The sequence below is a fragment of the Arachis hypogaea genome, chromosome 12 (genome assembly GCF_003086295.3).
Source record: "Arachis hypogaea cultivar Tifrunner chromosome 12, arahy.Tifrunner.gnm2.J5K5, whole genome shotgun sequence".
Classification (NCBI taxonomy): Eukaryota; Viridiplantae; Streptophyta; class Magnoliopsida; order Fabales; family Fabaceae; genus Arachis; species Arachis hypogaea.
The window spans coordinates 88,026,289-88,032,635 of NC_092047.1; the positions used below are offsets into that span (position 1 = coordinate 88,026,289).

The 6,347-nt window shown below is 36.3% G+C and overlaps 1 long non-coding RNA gene across 1 annotated transcript; it reads left to right on the forward strand.

Annotated features, from left to right (window-relative positions):
* Positions 1-1,236: 1,236 nt before the first annotated feature.
* Positions 1,237-2,638, forward strand: LOC112727662 (uncharacterized). The gene is made up of 2 exons (XR_003165936.3): positions 1,237-1,686; positions 1,801-2,638. It is a non-coding gene; the product is annotated as an uncharacterized lncRNA (long non-coding RNA).
* The last annotated feature ends 3,709 nt before the right edge of the window (positions 2,639-6,347 follow it).

Below are 6,347 nucleotides of genomic sequence, written 5' to 3' on the forward strand. Positions count from 1 at the left end.
GAATACTTTAAAATTAAAACATGAACTTTTAATACCATATTCAAATCTTTTTGTTTTGTTTATTATTACTATGTAGAGTTACGTACAATTCTAAAATCATTCCTTGTGATGAAAAGAACAAGAATTCATTGCTCAAATTTAAACATAAAGTCACTGATATCTGTGGCCTACTTTTTTTTATGCTCCATAAAAAGAATTTTTGGACAATAAAAATTGAGCTTTCTGACAGTAATGTTATCACAATGAATTTTTTTTCATTGGCAATAATAATCTTTTCTCTGTGGGATATATAGGGGTGTTCATGGATTGGATCCGATCTACATATCCGCGGTGTTTATCCGAATCCGATCCGAAAATTACGGATATAGATCCGATCCGCAAGGCTATCGGATCGGATCAGATCATATCCGCACACTAATCGGATCGGATTGCGGATTTTGTGTAGGTATCTGCATATCCGCGTATCCGCAAAAATAAAGAAATAAATAAGTAAATATTTTTTTATGTTTTATTTCAACTAATAATTATCATATATGTTGTTATTTTAATTTATTATTTAAGAAAAGTATGTTTAATATTATTTTAAGAGTAAACATATTTAAAAAAATAGAAAAAATGAATTTTATTGATATTTTTTTAATAAAAATAAGCTTTTAAAAATATTTTTATATTTTGCGGATATATACGATATCCGATCCGACCCGATCCGCAAATGTGCGGATCGGATCGGATCGGATCCAAACTAAAAAACTGCGGATATTAGATCCGATGATTTTAGTGCAGATCGGATCAAAATTTTGACTATATCTGATCCGATCCGATCCGCATTCACCCCTATTTATAAATGCAAAATATAATTAATGTTATTTAAGTGAGACAATTTTCTCTCTTTTATGTGTGGGCAAAACCCAAATGTGTATTCTAGAAGAAAAAGTATAGGTAACTAACAACATTTTTGAACATTGTATAAACAATGTGAATTAATAAGGTTAAAAGAGTAAATTTAATTAGTAGCATTAAATTAGAGTATAGTGTATTTTTATTTGATTGGTAATTGTTTATGTTGTTTAAGATAGTCATTGTTTACCTAGCACTTCCCATTCTAGAATTCAAAAGAGCCTTTTTATATGTTGGGTTTGTTAATTAGATAATTAGAGTTTGGTTTATTTGTGGCTTGTTAGGAAAGCCTCATAAAGTTAGGTGGAATATATAAGGACAAGTGACGGGAACAGCAACATATTTCAAATCTTTTCATTAGAGTTGCATGCTAAAGTTGTGCTTCATGGAAGGTGGCCGATATCCTCTATATGCTGTGAAGAAAGATAGGGTCCCAGGGGTGTATAGGACTTGGCAAGAGTACAAGGAGCAGGTTTGGGACTTCAAGAACAATGAATACAAAGGTTTTCATGACTTGTAGGAGGCTGTGGCGTGGGTGAATAATGGCCCCGCACCTCCGCAGCCACCACCACCGCTGGTGGCACAAGTAAAAGCTCCAATTCCGCCGCCTCGGCCGACAATGCAGCAGTAACCAAGTTCTTCTACTGTTCGGGTAGCTCGAAGACCTTCACGCTTGTTCGGAAGTGCATTTTGTTTGACCCCTCTGTCACAGCTAGTCTGATGCACCAACAACACGCGATAGCCAATACAACGGAGGCGGGAGTAACAGTAACAACCCCGTCGTTACAGGTGAAACTTTCTTTCTTTTTTACCTTTACAGTCATGTATCTGTGCGGTGTTGTTGGATCCTTTTTAGGGTTTTGCTGACAACATGATTATGTGAAATGTTTGCATGTGATGCAGATTCCAGTCCATCTGTGGTGAGTCCGGTGATGGATGAAGCTTTCATGCATGTAGAGGACATGCAGTTGATGTTGATGCGTGCCTGTTCATTTTTTCAAATCGGGTCCCCAATGTTTCTTGTCAAGAGATAAGCTCAGGGGACGATCGAGTGATGTTTGGATTCACGGTCGTCCTTCCTCACAACTTCAGAGGTTTAGAGCTAGTTGCTCATGGTCCAATTGCACATGAGGAGCGTGTAGCTCGACAGGAGGTGGCGTTCAACATGCTAGAGAAGATTTTGTCTGCAACTGGGCATACCATTCGAGACTATAACTATCGAATCCTTGGCCGTCTTGAGGAACGTTTGAGGCAATGCAGGGAAAAGGAGATTCAAGCACTAGAAGAGCGTCTTCGCTGTCTTGAGGCCGAGAATGAAGAACTAAGAAAGCAAGTTGATATGTTCATGGACATGCTAGAAGAATAGGACCATCCATCATTCCTTTTGAAAGACACAGCGACGAAGGACGACCGGATATGGCTTCATGATTTGGGTATCTACAGCAGTTGTCCAAAGGGTACTAGTATGTTAAGGATTTGGAGTTGGGTAAAGTGCTTTAGCTTTCGTTAATCTCAAACAATGTTTAAATTTGTTACATAATGTTTAATAGAAAGCAGCCTATGATTAAGGATTCCTACATGGCCTTCCTGTTTTGCTAACCCATTATGCGATGGCTGTAGGTTTTTAATGTATGTTGTTCTAGGCATAAAGTAATAGTTTGTTTATAAGTGGTTAATGTACTCTAAAAGTGTGTATTAAGCATATGAGTTTCCTGATATAAAAATAGTGTTCATCTCTAAAGTGTTTCACGTTATTGTTAATATTTTAAACATATTTTAATTTTGTCTCTAAATAATGTTTAAATATATTTTTTTAATTCTTAATATTTGAAATATATTTTACTTACATCTTTAGTGGGAATTACCTCCGAAAGCATAGTTGAAACACATTTGAAGTGCTAAAGATAATTTAAAACAAATTCTCAGGTAAAGTTATTTTTGAATTTTTTATAAAATTAAAGTCACTGGATATTTTCTGGTGTCTATTTTAAGATCTAATTTAAATTCAAATTAATCCAAAATAAATAAAATTAAACCTGATTTATAATTAGTGTATATAACATTAGAAATTTTAGCTAATAAATTATTAACATCTTATCTTTGAAGATTAAATTTGATATATATTATAAAAAATTCATACCAATATATTTATTTTATAAATAATGTTAAATAAAAATAAATATTAATTAAAATATAAAAATATTGAGTTAATTATCAATGTCATCTAAAAGCGTTTACTTTAGTTTTTAAACCTAACTTTAGAGCTAGCTAAATCAATCCACATCATGGCTGGACCCTAATATTTTTGAAATTTGATCAGTTAGCATACTTTAAAGTTAAACTTTTTTTTTAATTTATTTCACAAAGAATTAAAGACGTTAGATTTTTTTCTTACGCCACAAATTAATTTTTACTTACTATGTCTTAAGATGCATAGATCCCATGGTTTATTCAAACAAATTTCAATGTTATTATTTTGCTACTTCTTAAATTCAGGTCAGCTGCAATCATACACACTCAATCATCTCAGACTACTGCATTGAAAATATGACTTATTGCTATCTATGGACAAGTAATGTGACGATGAAGCTACTGTTTTCTACTTTACTTTATGGGTTTAGGTTATCTACCAATTTTGTTAAGGAAAAGTCTAGGGATCAGCAGATTTGTTTAAATTTGGCCATCACTTAGCTAGCAAAACAAAAATGAGTGATTCTCCACTATTAGATGAAATCTCACACCATTAAATACACTATTGATGGCTAATTGATGGCTACAACTCATAAAATCTGCTGGCCCCTAGCACTCCTCTTTTGTTAATATTTATATGGATAGCTTCCTCTAGAAGTCTAACAAACTTTTTGGGGATATGCTGAAATGCCTAGGCGTATTGATATGGGCTGCGTGTGTGTTAGGTAATGAGGCCCATTATCAATGTCGCTGTTAGTAGAGAATGCATTGTCTTTGTTTTTGAGTTATATAGTGTACTCGTATTCTTCTCTTAAGACATTCTTCTTCTTGGCGCCAAAGCACGTCGTGCCTATTTGCAACTTCTTTACCACCTGCATTAATGGGAGAATCCAAGAGGGCCAGCAAGCGTGGCAGCAAGGGTGTTCCTCCAAACCCTACCTTCACGGAGGACTCCGTTGTCGAGGAATGCCGGGACAAATCTGCTGGGAACGAGGATGATGTAGTGGCAACCGATGATGCTATCATGGGTGTGTTCAACCAAGTGCGTGAGGTAATGTGTTTGTGTTTTCAATTTGTTTGCATGCAACACATGCCATTACACATGATGTAGGTACATTGTATGTAACGAATGTTTGTTCAACGAACCATTAGATCTTGCTTGGAACAGACGGAGTTACTAGATCAATTGTTGAGGCTCAGGTGGAACAGATCAAGAAACTGAAACGTGTTGTGTATGGTCATGCAGGCATATTGGAGATATTTTAGACAGAATATGCAAAAAAGGCCGTGAGAGGCCTCTGACTTTCCAGGAAAGGTAGGGTTCAAGAGAGGAAGTTAATCTTAGCAAAGCCAAGGGACCGCCGTCTAAAGGGATGACGGAAAAATCCCATAAAGAGAAGAAAGGTTCAGATAAACGTGGGACTACAAATGATAATATTGCAAAAAATGATGTTGGTGATATATTACGCAAGATATGTGGTGAGGGTGACGGTTCACCAAAGTATACTCTTTGAGCCGGTGAAGCTCTCTGCCTATGATGAAGCAAAGGCTCCAACTAAAAGGCCTCTTGTTAGGAAGCAACCACTTAAGGTAATATAAATATTCAAATACACAAGTCATTTGAAGCAAGTGCATGTGTTTACTTGTCCGGTATTGATTTGATTCCCTGAATCTTTTCGTGGCAGAGGAGGTTGGAGTACATTGCAGAAAATGAAGACTGGCATGGGATAGTTGGACCAAAAGCAAGAAAAAATACCCCACTGTTCTTCGGGGTGGATTGTCCGGGCTTCATGGATGGAGGAGATTTTTCCCAGGTATACCATTGTAGACACATTGAGTTACATGTATGATTTGTTTTTTATAGGGTAACACTAACATATTTTGGAAGAAGCTTTTTGTATACATTAAATAAGGGTTTTACTTGGTTAGATGAGTGGCATTATGTAATGCGTGGTGCTTTGATTATGCAGTGCATTGATGTTGTGTTTCGTCCTCTCGGTGGGGTGAATTTTGTGACATTGGAGATGGTAGTTGCAGGGTATATTTTTGCACGAGGCCTGGACCTTAAGTGCGTTAATTTAATGTTGAATTCGTATATGTGGTTTAATTAGTTTAGGCGGACTTGTTTTTAAATGTTTTTTAAGTTTTATTCACCACAAGTGCAGGAAAATACTTATCCCCAATGATCATTGCCAAGGGGACAGAGAAGCCCTGTGGACATTGCACCCAAGTGAGGAAGTTGTGGATGATGTACTAAATTTGCTGGTATCCATGTTGACTTACGAAAGAGGGGACAAACGTATATGGTGGCTACCAACAACCTTTGCGGTCAGTGTTAATAGTGCACAATCTCTTTTACATGTTCATTGACTTGGTAATTGTTAATTGCAGTAATTACATATTTAGTGTCTTATTTAGTACAATTTATTGTCGCTTGTTAGCAAGTTACATTGAACCCAAGTGCATTTTGCAAAGAGACCCTCGAATATATCAAGCATCGTTGTAGGGGTGTCACGGAAAACCTTACAAAGGTATATTTTCCCTGGAACTTTGTCTCCCTTGAATTTGTTACAATTTTTTTTGGATATAAATGGAAACTCAATTTTCGTTATCACTTGAGCTTTCATGTGTAGAGACTTTTTTTGGAGTTAAACGCCAGTTTGTAGCCTGTTTCTGGCGTTTAACTCTGGTTTGCAACCTGTTTCTGGCGTTTAACTCCAGAATAGGGCAGGAAGTTGGCGTTTGAACGCCAGTTTGCGTCATCAAAAATCGCGCAAAGTAAGGACTATTATATATTGCTGAAAAGCCCTAGATGTCTACTTTCCAACGCAATTGAGAGCATGCTAATTGGGTTTCTGTAGCTCTAGAAAATCTACTTCGAGTGTAGGGAGGTCAGAATCCAACAGCATCTGTAGTCCTTCTTCAGCCTCTGAATCGGATTTTTATCTCAAGTCCCTCAATTTCAGCCAGAAATTACCTGAAATCACAGAAAAACACACAAACTCATATTAAAGTCTAGAAATATGATTTTTATTTAAAAACTAGTAAAATTATACTAAAAACTAACTAAATCATACTAAAAACTATGTAAAAACAATGGCAAAAAGCGTATAAATTATCCGCTCATCACCTAGGGTTTACAGAAATAAGCAATTAATGCAGAAATCCACTTCCGAGCCCACTTGGTGTGTGCTTGGGCTGAGCATAGAAGCTTTCACGTGCATAGGCTGTTCCTGGAGTTAAACGCCAGCTTTTGTGCC